Source organism: Schistocerca americana, chromosome 9, assembly GCF_021461395.2.
Source record: "Schistocerca americana isolate TAMUIC-IGC-003095 chromosome 9, iqSchAmer2.1, whole genome shotgun sequence".
Lineage (NCBI taxonomy): Eukaryota > Metazoa > Arthropoda > Insecta > Orthoptera > Acrididae > Schistocerca > Schistocerca americana.
In genome coordinates, this window is record NC_060127.1 from 27,126,234 (window position 1) to 27,141,711 (window position 15,478).

The following is a 15,478-nucleotide window of genomic DNA, read 5'->3' on the forward strand; positions in this document are numbered from 1 at the left end:
TTTGACGATGTGTTCCCGGGCTCTCAGATTTGTCTGAAGCTGTGCATTGTCGTGTTGGAGCAAGATTTCTGCTGGATTCTTGTCCGATCGAACACGTCGGAAACGGTTCTTGAGTTTATTCGGAGTCTTTACGTATGCCTCTGAATTGACGGTTGACCCTCTTGGCATCACATCCACGAGAATGACGCCATCACAATCCCAGAAGACTGTCACCATGACTTTTCCGGCAGAGGGGGTTGTTTCTAATTTCTTCTTTTGTGGCGAATGAGGATGTACCCGTGGTCTGGGGGTAGCGTCTTTGATTCATAATCAAAGCGTCTTGGGTCCCGGGTTCGATCCCCGCCACTGCCTAAATTTTGATAAATTATCAGCATTGGCGGCCGAAGACTTCCGGCATAAGAAGTCAGCCCCATTCTGCCAACGGCCTTGTCAAAGAGGGCAGAGGAGCGGATAGAGGTTCAGGGCACTCTCTTGTCCTAGGGGTGGGAAATTGCCCCTAAACGCGGAAGAATCAGCAATGATCAACGACATGAGGATGCAGAAGGCAATGGAAACCACTGCATTAAAGACACGTGACGTGTATCCACAGAACATGTGGCCTGTAATTGAAGAAGTGTCATGATGATCTCTCCACTGGCAAAAGATTCCGGAATAGTGCCCCATTCGGATCTCCGGGAGGGGGCTGCCAAGGGGGAGGTTACCATGAGAAAAAGATTGAATAATCTATGAAAGGATAACGTTCTACGAGTCGGGGCGTGGAATTTCAGAAGCTTGAACGTGGTAGGGAAACTAGAAAACCTGAAAAGGGAAATGCAAAGGCTCAATCTAGATATAGTAGGGGTCAGTGAGGTGAAGTGGAAGGAAGACAAGGATTTCTGGTCAGATGAGTATCGGGTAATATCAACAGCAGAAGAAAGTGGTATAACAGGTGTAGGATTCGTTATGAATAGGAAGGTAGGGCAGAGGGTGTGTTACTGTGAACAGTTCAGTGACCGGGTTGTTCTAATCAGAATCGACAGCAGACCAACACCGACAACGATAGTTCAGGTATACATGCCGACGTCGCAAGCTGAAGATGAACAGATAGAGAAAGTGTATGAGGATATTGAAAGGGTAATGCAGTATGTAAAGGGGGACGAAAATCTAATAGTCATGGGCGACTGGAATGCAGTTGTAGGGGAAGGAGTAGAAGAAAAGGTTACAGGAGAATATGGGCTTGGGACAAGGAATGAAAGAGGAGAAAGACTAATTGAGTTCTGTAACAAGTTTCAGCTTGTAAGGCGTATCCAGGAGCAGATATAGACTCAGATCACAATATAGTAGTGATGAAGAGTAGGCTGAAGTTCAAGACATTAGTCAGGAAGAATCAATACGCAAAGAAGTTGGATACGGAAGTACTAAGGAATGACGAGATACGTTTGAAGTTCTCTAACGCTATAGATACAGCAATAAGGAATAGCGCAGTAGGCAGTACAGTTAAAGAGGAATGGACATCTCTAAAAAGGGCCATCACAGAAGTTCGGAAGGAAAACATAGGTACAAAGAAGGTAGCTGCGAAGAAACCATGGGTAACAGAAGAAATACTTCAGTTGATTGATGAAAGGAGGAAGTACAAACACGTTCCAGAAAAATCAGGAATACAGAAATACAAGTCACTGAGGAATGAAATAAATAGGAAGTGCCGGGAAGCTAAGACTAAATGGCTGCAGGAAAAATGTGAAGACATCGAAAAAGATATGATTGTCGGAAGGACAGACTCAGCATACAGGAAAGTCAAAACAACCTTTGGTGACATTAAAAGCAACGGTGGTAACATTAACAGTGCAACGGGAATTCCACTGTTAAATGCAGGGGAGAGAACAGATATGTTTTTGTTCTGGTCTTCAGTCCTGAGACTGGTTTGATGCAGCTCTCCATGCTACTCTATCCTGTGCAAGCTTCTTCATCTCCCAGTACCTACTGCAACCTACATCCTTCTCAATCTGCTTGGCGTATTCATCTCTTGGTCTCCCTCTACGATTATTACCCTCCACGCTGCCCTCCAATGCTAAATTTGTGATCCCTTGATGCCTCAAAACATGTCCTACCAACCGATCCCTTCTTCTAGTCAAGTTGTGCCACAAACTCCTCTTCTCCCCAATCCTACTCAATACCTCCTCATTAGTTACGTGATCTACCCACCTTATCTTCAGCATTCTTCTGTAGCACCACATTTCGAAAGCTTCTGTTCTCTTCTTGTCCAAACTAGTTATCGTCCATGTTTCACTTCCATACATGGCTACACTCCATACAAATATTTTCAGAAACGACTTCCTGACACTTAAATCTGTACTCGATGTTAACAAATTTCTCTTCTTCAGAAACGATTTCCTTGCCACTGCCAGTCTACATTTTATATCCTCTCTACTTCGACCATCATCAGTTATTTTACTCCCTAAATAGCAAAATTCCTTTACTACTTTAAGTGTCTCATTTCCTAATCTAATTCCCTCAGCATCACCCGACTTAATTTGACTACATTCCATTATCCTCGTTTTACTTTTGTTGATGTTCATCTTATATCCTCCTTTCAAGACACTGTCCATTCTGTTCAACTGCTCTTCCAAGTCCTTTGCTGTCTCTGACAGAATTACAATGTCATCGGCAAACCTCAAAGTTTTTATTTCTTCTCCATGAATTTTAATACCTACTCCGAATTTTTCTTTTGTTTCCTTTACTGCTTGCTCAATATACAGATTGAATAACATCGGGGAGAGGCTACAGCCCTGCCTCACTCCTTTCCCAACCACTGCTTCCCTTTCATGCCCCTCGACTCTTATAACTGCCATCTGGTTTCTGTACAAATTGTAAATAGCCTTTCGCTCCCTGTATTTTACCCCTGCCACCTTCAGAATTTGAAAGAGAGTATTCCAGTTAACATTGTCAAAAGCTTTCTCTAAGTCTACAAATGCTAGAAACGTAGGTTTGCCTTTTCTTAATCTTAAGGTTAGTATTGCCTCACGTGTTCCAACATTTCTACGGAATCCAAACTGATCTTCCCCGAGGTCGGCTTCTACCAATTTTTCCATTCGTCTGTAAATAATTCGCGTTAGTATTTTGCAGCTGTGACTTATTAAACTGATAGTTCGGTAATTTTCACATCTGTCAACACCTGCTTTCTTTGGGATTGGAATTATTATATTCTTCTTGAAGTCTGAGGGTATTTCGCCTGTCTCATACATCTTGCTCACCAGATGGTAGAGTTTTGTCATGACTGGCTCTTCCACGGCCATCAGTAGTTCTAATGGAATGTTGTCTACTCCCGGGGCCTTGTTTTGACTCAGGTTTTCAGTGCTCTGTCAAACTCTTCACGCAGTATCTTATCTCCCATTTCGTCTACATCTACATCCTCTTCCTTTACTGCTTGCTCAATATACAGATTCAATAATATCGGGGAGAGGCTACAACCCTGTCTCACTCCTTTCCCAACCACTGCTTCCCTTTCATGCCCCTCGACTCTTATAACTGCCATCTGGTTTCTGTACAAATTGTAAATAGCCTTTCGCTCCCTGTATTTTACCCCTGCCACCTTCAGAGCTGACAAGTGCGAGAATTATCGCAAATAGGTGGAAAGAATACACTGAAAGCCTCTATGAGGGTGAAGATTTGTCTGATGTGATAGAAGAAGAAACAGGAGTCGATTTAGAAGACATAGGGGATCCAGTATTAGAATCGGAATTTAAAAGAGCTTTGGAGGACTTACGGTGAAATAAGGCAGAAGGGATAAATAACATTCCATCAGAATTTCTAAAACCATTGGGGGAAGTGGCAACAAAACGACTATTCACGTTGGTGTGTAGAATATATGAGTCTGGCGATATACCATCTGACGTTCGGAAAAGCATCATCCACACAATTCCGAAGACGGCAAGAGATGACAAGTGCGAGAATTATCGCACAATCAGCTTAACAGCTCATGCATCGAAGCTGCTTACAAGAATAATATACAGAAGAATGGCAAAGAAAATTGAGAATGCGCTAGGTGACGATCAGTTTGGCTTTAGGAAAAGTAAAGGGACGGGAGAGGCAATTCTGACGTTACGGCTAATAATGGAAGCAAGGCTAAAGAAAAATCAAGACACTTTCATAGGATTTGTCGATCTGGAAAGAGCGTTCGACAATATAAAATGGTGCAAGCTGTTCGAGATTCTGAAAAAAGTAGGGGTAAGCTATAGGGAGAGACGGGTCATATACAATATGTACAACAACCAAGAGGGAATAATAAGAGTGGACGATCAAGAACGAAGTGCTCGTATTAAGAAGGGTGTAAGACAAAGCTGTAGCCTTTCGCCCCTACTCTTCAGTCCGCAGCTCGTGGTCGTGCGGTAGCGCTCTCGCTTCCCACACCCGGGTTCCCGGGTTCGATTTCCGGCGGGGTCAGGGATTTTCTCTGCCTCGTGATGACTGGGTATTGTGTGCTGTCCTTAGGTTAGTTAGGTTTAAGTAGTTCTAAGTTCTAGGGGACTGATGACCATAGATGTTAAGTCCCATAGTGCTCAGAGCCATTTTTGAACCCTACTCTTCAATCTGTACATCGAGGAAGCAATGATGGAAATAAAAGAAAGGTTCAGGAGTGGAATTAAAATACAAGGTGAAAGGATATCAATGATACAATTCGCAGATGACTGCTATCCTGGATGAAAGTGAAGAAGAATTAAATGATCTACTGAACGGAATGAACAGTCTAATGAGTACACAGTATGGTTTGAGAGTAAATCGGAGAAAGACGTAGGTTGGTTGGTTGGTTTTTTGGGGGAAGAGACCAAACAGCGAGGTCATCGGTCTCATCGAATTAGGGAAGGACAGGGAAGGAAGTCGGCCGTGCCCTTTCAGAGGAACCATCCCAGCATTTGCCTGGAGCGATTTAGGGAAATCACGGAAAACCTAAATCAGGATGGTCGGACGCGGGATTGAACCGTCGTCCTCCCGAATGCGAGTCCAGTGTGCTAACCACTGCGCCACCTCGCTCGGTAAAGACGTAGGTAATGAGAAGTAGTAGAAATGAGAACAGCGAGAAACTTAACATCAGGATTGATGGTCACGAAGTCAATGAAGTTATGGAATTCTGCTACCTAGGCAGTAAAATAACCAATGACGGACGGAGCAAGGAGGACATCAAAAGCAGACTCGCTATGGCAAAAAAGGCATTTCTGGACAAGAGAAGTCTACTAATATCAAATACCGGCCTTAATTTGAGGAAGAAATTTCTGAGGATGTACGTCTGGAGTACAGCATTGTATGGTAGTGAAACATGGACTGTGGGAAAACCGGAACAGAAGAGAATCGAAGCATTTGAGATGTGGTGCTATAGTCGAATGTTGAAAATTAGGTGGACTGATAAGGTAAGGAATGAGGAGGTTGTACGCAGAATCGGAGAGGAAAGGAATATGTGGAAAACACTGATAAGGAGAAGGGACAGGACGATAGGACATCTGCTAAGACATGAGGGAATGACTTCCATGGTACTAGAGGGAGCTGTAGAGGGCAAAAACTGTAGAGGAAGACAGAGATTGGAAAACGTCAAGCAAATAATTGAGGACGTAGGTTGCAAGTGCTACTCTGCCGCGAAGAGGGCCATGGACAACGGGCAGCCTTGCCTTACTGACTTGCCTAGTTGTAACCTTTTTGTTGTCTATCCATTTACAGTTATTATCGATGTGGCGTTCTTTAGAAAGTTTCTTATAATGTCGGTGAATTTTTGTCCGAATTCGAGTTTGGTTAACGTTTGCAGGAGATATCGGTGGCTGATCCTGTCGAAAGCCTTGTGGAAGTCAACAGAAGTTATTGCTGCGGTCGTTCTGCTGGTGGCGGCGTGCGCAATCACGTCTCTGTATGCGCAGGCGGCGTCGAATATGCTCCTGCCGAGCACTGCACACGTTTGCCACGGGCTGATCGCCTTCATTAACGCAATCTTGATGTTATTTGCGAGGCATTTCGCGGCAATCTTGTAATCTGCATTCAGCAAAGTTATGGGCCTGAACTCTCCGATGTGTTTCGCTGACTGTGTTTTTGGGAGAAGGATTACGGTCCCTTCCAGAAAGGAGACCGGTACTGCTGTCCCATTTAGGATTTCGTTCACCATTTCTGTCAGATGTCTTCCTACTAGATCCCAGAGCTGGCTGTAGAATTCCTTGGGGATGCTGTCGGCTCCTGGTGCTCTACCGTTTGCGGTGTCTTTGAGGATGGCTCTCACCTCATCCTCCGTCACGTTTTCGGTCAGTAGCGCCCGATCTTGACCGAGACTCGAACTCGGGACCTTTGCCTTTCGCGGGCAAGTGCTCCACCATCTGAGCTACCGAAGCACGACTCACGCCCGGTCCTCACAGCTTTACTTCTGCCAGTATCTCGTCTCCTACCTTCCAAACTTTACAGAAGCTCTCCTGCGAAACTTGCAGAACTAGCACTCCTGAAAGAAAGGATACTGCGGAGACATGGCTTAGCCACAGCCTGGGGGGTGTTTCCAGAATGAGATTTTCATTCTGCAGCGGAGTGTGCGCTGATATGAAACTTCCTGGCAGACTGAAACTGTGTGCCCGACCGGGCACACAGTTTTAATCTGCCAGGAAGTTTTGTTAGATTTTGTTCCCCCTCTTTGCGCTAGATGCGCGCGTCCTCTATAAGATGGTCTTTATTTTTCAAAAGCCAAAAATATGACAAATTTACTATTAATATTTAGGTCAAATGCATATAAAATTTAAAATTACAGAACAGATCGTTAAATGAGTTAAATACATTTCCGAACAAGGAGAAAACATTGCTGTAGATGAAAATAGTGGCAGCATTTGTAGAGTGTATTTCTGACGCCCCATGGCGCTGTATTTCCGGCTATTTTCTGTTTATGCCGTTGTCCATTAGTACGGCAGGGACGACACGGGCAGTGCGACGGGTGTAGTGCTCTGCTGCAGGTGGGTGGCACGCTCCTCCGCCTTACAGGTTGTTGACATCTGCTGCGGCCCGCCCTAGGCAGTGCAATACTCGACCGCCGGAAGGCTCCATACTCACAAGGGAACCTCCCCATCGCACCCCCCTCAGATTTAGTTATAAGTTGGCACAGTGGATAGGCCTTGAAAAACTGAACACATATCAATCGAGAAAATAGGAAGAAGTTGTGTGGAACTGTGAAAAAAATTAGTAAAATATACAAACTGAGTAGTCCATGCACAACATAGGCAACATCAGGGGGCGTGTGAGCCTAGGAGCGCTGTGGTCCCGTGATTAGCGTGAGTAGCTGCGGAACGAGAGGTCCTTGGTTCAAGTCTCCCCTCGACCGAAAATTTTACTTTCTTTATTTTCCCAAAGTTATGATCTGTCCGTTCGTTCACTGACGTCTCTGTTCACTGCAATAAGTTTAGTGTCTGTGTTGTGCGACCGCACCGCAAAACCGTGCGATTAGTAGACGAAAGGACGTGCCTCTCCAATGGGAACCGAAAACATTTGATCGCAAGGTCATGGGTCAACCGATTCCTCCACGGGAAAACACGTCTGATATATTCTATACGACACTGGTGACGACATGTGCGTCACATGACAGGAATATGTTGTCGACCCACCTAACTTGTACACTTGGCGAATGGGTAAAAAGATTCTTCTACCTTGCCCGATTTAGATTTTCTTGTGGATGTGATAATCACTCCCAAAAAAGTGATGAAAACATAAGAGTTTGTCACATAAACTGAAAATAAAAAATTAAACTTTTCACTCGATGGAGTGACTTGAACCTAGGACCTCTCGTTCCGTAGCTACTTTCGCTAACCACGGGACCACGGAGCTCCTAGACTCCCAGTCTCCTTGATGTTGCATATCTTCGCATGGACTACTCAGTTTGTATATATTACTAATTTTTTTCATAGTTCCACACAACTTCTTCCTGTTTTCTCGATTGACCTGTGTTCAGTTTTTCAACTTATAACTAAATCTGAGTGGGGTGCGATGGTGAGGTTCCCTTGTCAGCTGAAGCACGTATGTGGTAAAAACGATTCGCTCAGGTGAACAGATCGTCGTAAATGTTGAAGTATGCCTCTGTTGCAAATTCATTCTGTTCATTGAGGATTTTGTCAGATTCTCTGGCTCTTGCAAATAAATCTTTAGTTGTTCTAAAACGTCTAATCGTTTACTTTTCGTAACTTCATGTAGAATTTGAAGCTGTTCGTCGATGTTACCAATATTATGACCCTCCTCTTGCATATGTAAGCCCAGCGCTGCCTTATTACTGGGATACGAGTGTTCTTTAAACCTTACAGCCGGCCGAGGTGGCCGAGCGGATGTGGCGCTACAGTCTGGAACCGCGCGACCGCTACGGTCGCAGGTTCGAATCCTGCCTCGGGCATGGAATTGTGTGATGTCGTTAGGTTAGTTAGGTTTAAGTAGTTCTAAGTTCTAGGGGACTGATGACCTCAGAAGTTAAGTCCCATAGTGCTCAGAGCCATTTGCACCTTTTGACACCTTACAGCAAAGGACCTGTCTGTCTGTCCGACATAGCTTTTTTCCCATTCACGACATGAAATTTTGTAGACCCCCGATTTATTATATTTATTACTTTTCCGTGGCAAGTTATGACGCACTAGTGTTTGTAAATCATCGGAAGTCCTAAATGCAATTTCAACCCCGTTTCTTCGGAATACATGTTCGATTTTATCTGATGTTTTGCCTATATACTTCATAGTGGCGTATTTAGGTTTCGAATGTCGGTATTACCTGCCGTTTCTCGCTCCTTTTTATCTTCTTTTTAATTTTGCTATGTATGAAGTTAACTATATCTGGGTCATAATCATTCGCAAGGGCGACCTGTCCTAATATGTCAAGTTCTTTTTTCACTTCAGTTTGACATAATGGAAGTCTTGCTATTCTGTGTAACAGTGAATAAAAATACGCATGTTTCTGACGTAGTGGGTGAATGGAGTGGGTATTGATAAGCCTGGTTAAATTTTGCGCTTATTTTTAGGTTTTAATATAAATTTTCTTTTATATTGTTATAGAATATTAAGATGGTCATTGTATGGCTGAAACCGGTTATGACTGTGTCACAAGAATGTGATTGCGCCTATAAAAAGAAATTACACAATAATCAGTCACTCACTCCGTTGACGAAATGTTTTTTCCAAACATCAGATGTTAAGCGCCAACATATGTATATTAATGCATATTAATGGCTTATCAAAAAAATGTGGGGTGTGAAGACATCATTATTTTGCAATAGATATATATATTTATATTGTTTTTTTCCCCCCATCTGTTCATATATCTTTGATGTTGTAGCGAATTTTTTGTCTTTTGTCCTGTAATATAGAGATAAAAGTTGTTTTCTAGATGTAATACGTAACTGGAAATTATTTCTTTTTTTGTAAGTTGATAAATATGTTTAGAGTTTATTGAGTGTGGAAAGCTTTAATTTTTTTGTGTTTATCGTTTACTGTAATACGTTTGGTAGAAAATAGTTGGGTGAAGATATATGTAACTTACTTTATGTTGTATAAACCGTGGGCGAGAGTATTGAGAAAGAGAGAGAGCAATATCGATAGTCGATCCAACAAAGGGAGTGTGTGTTGTTGGGTAGCTAGAGAGGCGGACACATGTTTTACAGTGGGAGTTGTGACTTTTACGAACTGGTGAAGATTGAGTTTAGTGGCAAGCGATGTACGTTTTGAATGACTGTTTTATACCAGTACGTGATATGATAATAGTGAGTGTAGAAACTGGGCGAAGTAAATACGGAGACTGTGCCGTGAGACGAAGTAACTATGACAATGCAACCGAGAATGGGCGGTATTGTAGCTTTGTGTCTGTGAATTGAACTGCACTTGTATTTTGACTGTGTTTTCGTACACTCAAGTACTGTGAACTTACATATTTATTCGCGTTTCGATGAACTGTCGGACGCCTATAATCAGTAACAGTCGTTATGAACTTATGCGAACTGTCTATTGTGTGTGAGTACATTTCCGCCCAGGACGGTTGTTCGCGATCGCGGCAGTCATAATACGAATTGACTTTCTATAGAATTCGCCGTCGGCAAGTTTTATAAACTGTGTGTGGCATAAGTAAACTTAAATTGTGTGTGCCAGAAACATTAATACTGTGCACATACGGACATCTGTAACAACAATTACATCGACCAACCTGTGGCCTGCAAAACGCCACTGTAATCAGATTTGCAGCTTAATGAATACCACCGCCCGCCCGATTACGAGGAAAAATCATCAGCTGCAAGCACACGACCGTGGGAGCAGATCTCAGCGTTTCACCAGGACCAGCCAGCTGCCGTCGATATCGCGACCATCGTCACAACACACAAGATAAGATTTAAAAGCAGCGCTCTCCTCTCAAAGACTCAAAATTATTGCAAACAATTTTAATTTCCTTTTGGCTGACATACACGTAACATTTGTCTTCTTTAGAATAAAAGTGTTCCACACGAAGTGGTGTGTTCTATGTAGACATTGTTGACTTTCATTAGCAGTAGCCATTTCCCTTTTAATTATTTCCATTTTTTTTTCATTTTAAATCCGCTGCCGCTGCACGTGTATTATTTTTATAACTTTTAGAGGGTATGTGTGTATATTCGTGTGCCGTAGAATTTACCAGTATTATTGTAATGCTTTGCTACTTGGACAAGGGCGCCGCCATTAATTTCTTAAACGTCGAGCAATGACAGTGAAGCTCGCTTGCTATTGGTGCTAACATTCTATAGTGGGTAATTCAAAGGTGGGTAGCTGTCAAACCACACGGGTTGTGATTACTTTGAATGAGAGTCGTGTAAAATTGTGGGTTCATCACTCAACTTTGGTATTCGTTTGTTTATTGATGTTAGAAGCAAATTTTTTTGTCAATGTCCTTAAATCTTATTTAATATGGTTATTCTATGCTAAACTGGGATAAATGCACGGTCAGATATTGTGTTGGGAAGTAAAATTTGGAGAAACGTCTATTTAGATACGACTTAATTTGGACTGCATTAGTTAACACGGTACTTTTAGGGTATTTTGGCGATAATTAGTGACAGGGTAGAATCGCAATCGTCACAGGGGGCATTACTTATTGACCGACTAAGCGGTGAGTATAACAACAGGAGACGGAGTTGGAAGCTGCAGCCCCATCGTTTATTGTCAGCGCCTCACAGAAGAGGAACACGAGGGACGCCCAGACAACGGTCCACCGTTCGAGAACCGACACGCCCCGTTGGAGCGGCCCCCAGCACAGGAACCGCAGGATTCTGGAAGGTTAATGTCGATACTGACAGGACTGAACAGTAAACTGGACAAGCAGACCCAAAGACACGAGACACGGGAGGAGGGTATCGGTGGCCACTTGATGGCCACAGCAGAGCTTGCACGACCAGGAAGCAGCGAGCGGCGCAGACACGCCACCCACCAGCCCCAGCGTGGATATGACGCCAGCGCTTCCGCCGGTGACACAAGCACACACACACAGACGTGTCAACCCTGGGGCTATTCTAGGCGAGATGCCGCAAAAGTCCGGTTTCGCAAATACGACATGAAGGCGAGAATCCGCCATTCTGCTATGCTTCCTTTCCACTGCACCGCCGCTAGAGGTGCCGGCTGGGATGGTGGCGCTGCACTCACCTGTGTGATCTACGCAAACCGAACCCTATCCAGTCCTGCCAGACGGTCAGGTGTACCGGTTCAGTACCACAACGTGTAACAGATGCTGACTATACTATCTCCATCATAAGAATAAATCTGATGTCAACAAACACAAAAGCGATGACTGGTCAGAAGCTGTAGCATACGCACACTGGTGTTGTTACGCTCTTTGAAGTAGGCCCTATTATGTATTATACAGGGTGGTCGGAAATTCCCGTTACAGACTTCTAGGACTTGTAGAGGGTAGTGAGTAAGTCGTATTTTGAATGGAAACCCATGTCCGGAAACATCATCGAACGAGACTACAGAGTGTTAAAGTAAAAGTACGTATACATGGGGTGTTTCCGTGATGATGTTACAGATTTTCTAGGATGATGGAGAACAATAAATGTATTAATTTGAAGTAAGGATCCCTGTACCGGAAACGAACGAGTCGCAAGTTATAAACGAAAACCGTTCTGATACCTCTGACAGTTGAACACATGTTCTTGTGTTGTGAAGAGTGCAGGGCTGGTAACTTTCAGTGGTGGTAGTGTGGACAAAAACGAGAAAAAATGTCCAGTAAACGTGGGCTCTAAATTGCGTACCTGAGGAGCTATGAATATCTGCTCAGTAGAGGAGATGTGTTTCACATTAGCGAAGATGAACGAATGGTCATTTGCAAGGTGTTGCAAGGCGTCCCAGATATGCTCAGCAATGTTCATGTCTGGAGATTCTGGTGGCTATCAGAAGTGTTTAAACTCAGAAGATTGTTCCTGAAGCCACTCTATAGCAATTCTGGACGTGTGAAGTTTTACATTGTTCTGTGGAAATGCCCAAGTTCGTCAGAATACACAACGGACGTGAATGGATGCAAGTGATTTGACAGGATACTTACGTACATGTCACCTGTTATAGCCGTATCTAGAGGTATCAGGTGTCCCATATCGCTCCAACTGCACACATTCCACACCATTACAGAGCCTCCACCAGCTTGAACGGTCCCCTTCTGACATGCATGGCCCATGGATTCATGGGGTTGTCTCCATACTCGTATACGTGCTTGATCGTGTTGAAAGATGTAATCGCCATCCCCGAATTGCTCTTCGATGGCGGGAAGCAAAAAGGTACTTATAACATCAATGTAGGCCTGTACTGTGATAGTGCCCCCCCAACACACACACTTGATAAACACGAACACACCATAACACCACCGCCTTCGAATTTTACTGTTGGCACTACACATGCTGGCAGATGACGTTCAAAGTGCATTTGCCACACCTAAACCCTGCCACATCGCCACATTGTGTACTCTACAACATTTTCTCACTGTTCAGTCGTCTAATGTTTACGCTTCTTACGCCAAGCGAGGTGTCATATGGCATTTACTGGCGTGATGTGTGGCTTATGAACACCCGCTCGACCATGAAATCCAAGTTTTCTCACCTCACGGCTAGCTGTCATAGTACTTTCAGTGGATCCTGATGCAGTTTGGAATTTCTGTGTGATGGTCTGGATAGATGTGTGCCTGTTACACATTATGACCCTCTTCAACCGTCGGCGGTCTCTGTCAGTCAACAGATGAGGCTTGTACGCTTTTGTCCTGTATGTGTCCCTTCACGTTTCCACTTCACTATCACATCGGAAACAGTGGACCTAGGCATATTTAGGAGTGTAGAAATCTCGCGTACAGACGTATGACACAAGTGACACCCAGTCACCTGACCACGTTCGAAGTCCGTGAATTCTGCAGAACGCCCCATTGTGCTCTCTCACTATGTCTAATGACTACTGAGGTCGCTGTATGGAGTACCTGACAGTAGGTAGCAGCACAATGCACTTAATATGAAAGTCGTATGTTTTCGGCGGTGTTTGGATACTTTTTATCACATAGTATATATATACATGTTGTGGCAGTTGCTGGACTGAATGCTACAGAAACTGAATTTAAGGCTGATACATAGCAACTGTTCAGAAAACTTTGTTCAACACGATGAATGTAAAATGCACATATGTAAATAAAGACTACAAAATAAATGGCTGTTATTGACCCTCTTTCTCATCAGACTGTTAAACTGCCTGTTCTGGGCTTTTATGCGGCAAGGATTGTTAGCTGTATGTCTAATGCTTTCATATTTCTTGGAATTGTGCCTAATCATTACATTTACCCCAGTAAATGACATTGTCATATCCAGATATATTAACTTGGGATCACCGAAGAGTATTCGGTACATGAGAAATTTGGAGAGGTCCAGAACGCACAAACTGATATAGACAGACTTCCTGAACTACAATGTAATCGTAGCCATCTCCAGATGAGTAGTCTTTCATTGAAGATTGTGGCCTGCTTAAAATTTGGCCTAACAACGTAAATTCTTGTACCATAACGCCCACCCTAGTGGTAAACTAAATGAATTTCATGGTGGTAGTACTCGGACAAGTGGGGAGTGCGACTGCACATTGCATTGTTGCCAAATTTATTCAAGATGGCCGGAAGTTCAAATTTTGGTGAGAAAATAGGTCAACTGGGCTACCTCCACTAACATAACCCCCTTTTCTCCCTCCATCCCCTTACCCTCCCTCACCCATCTGTAAATTGGCAGGGAAAGGACTCAATCTGTCCTGGGCTGCCACATAGACAGAAGTAAGTCTTTATTTTGTATACATTGTTTAATTAATCAGTTTAAGTTGTTATAGGCAGTAGCTAGATCCAGCGTGTTCACCATGAGCTCCGGATTCCAACTGACCTAGTTCACATACCACCACCACAGGGCACTGTCGTCCCTGCCCCTCTCCCCTCCTGTGACGTACTCCAAATGGCTGTCTGGGGAAAACTGCTGGACTGGGAGGACAGACTTAATTGAGTACTGTGTTCAGTGGATGAGATGACTGTGATGGAGAAGGAGTGGTAATAAAATCACCGAATTTAGAAACTTATCTGGTAAAGGAATGTGGTATGAAGCCAGTATTTGCAGCTCCCTCATGCCAGTGCTAGATATTTGTCCAGGATTTGTAACACATTCTACCTCAGTCTTTATCTATCTGATGGACTGTAAGGGCGGACATAATTGTGTACTGTGTTCAATGGACGAGATGTTTATGCTGGAGAAGGAGGAGTGTACTAGCATCTGAGGTCTGTGTTGATAGCATTGATAAAGTGATGATAAATATGCTCCATGAAATAATTAATATGGGCTAAGTTACACTTCACGAATCACACTGATAAACGTGTGTGTTGTAAATGTAGATCATTCGATAAATGTCCAGTTAGTCAGTCAATCTTCTGAGGCACAAGAGGCTAGAAGTTCACCCATTCCTGCAAGTGGCCTCTTCCAATGGACACAGGGACTCGGGCAAGCAACACACTGGGATGCTTGCCCCAAGTCTCTGTGCTGCCTTGTGGCACTATAACGAGTTAACTGCTAAGCACTTCCTGTCACATTGGAAATACCTACGGTCTCCTCCTTTTCCATCCCCAGAGCATGGATACCTTTGGTCATTACACACAAACTGCTTCAGAAGTTATTACGTCTGGTATTGCGGAATATTGTCACATACATAACTTCAAGATATCACAGGAACTATATGTACCACTGCACAATGAGAGAGAGAGAGCATGTTGCAGACGATAGGGAAATACTTAAATAATTACACGTTTTATTCTGAGGAATACCGCCACCGCCACCCACTTGAACATGGACTCTAAAAAACAAAAACAAAAAAACAAAAAAAGATCGCGACGGAGTTGTGAAAATGTCCACATTTCCTGTGCGCTTCTGTCGGAAATACCCTTGTCTCACAGCACGAGCAGCTTCAGGAGTTAATAAATCCGACTGAATATGTTTCTAAACACACTTTCA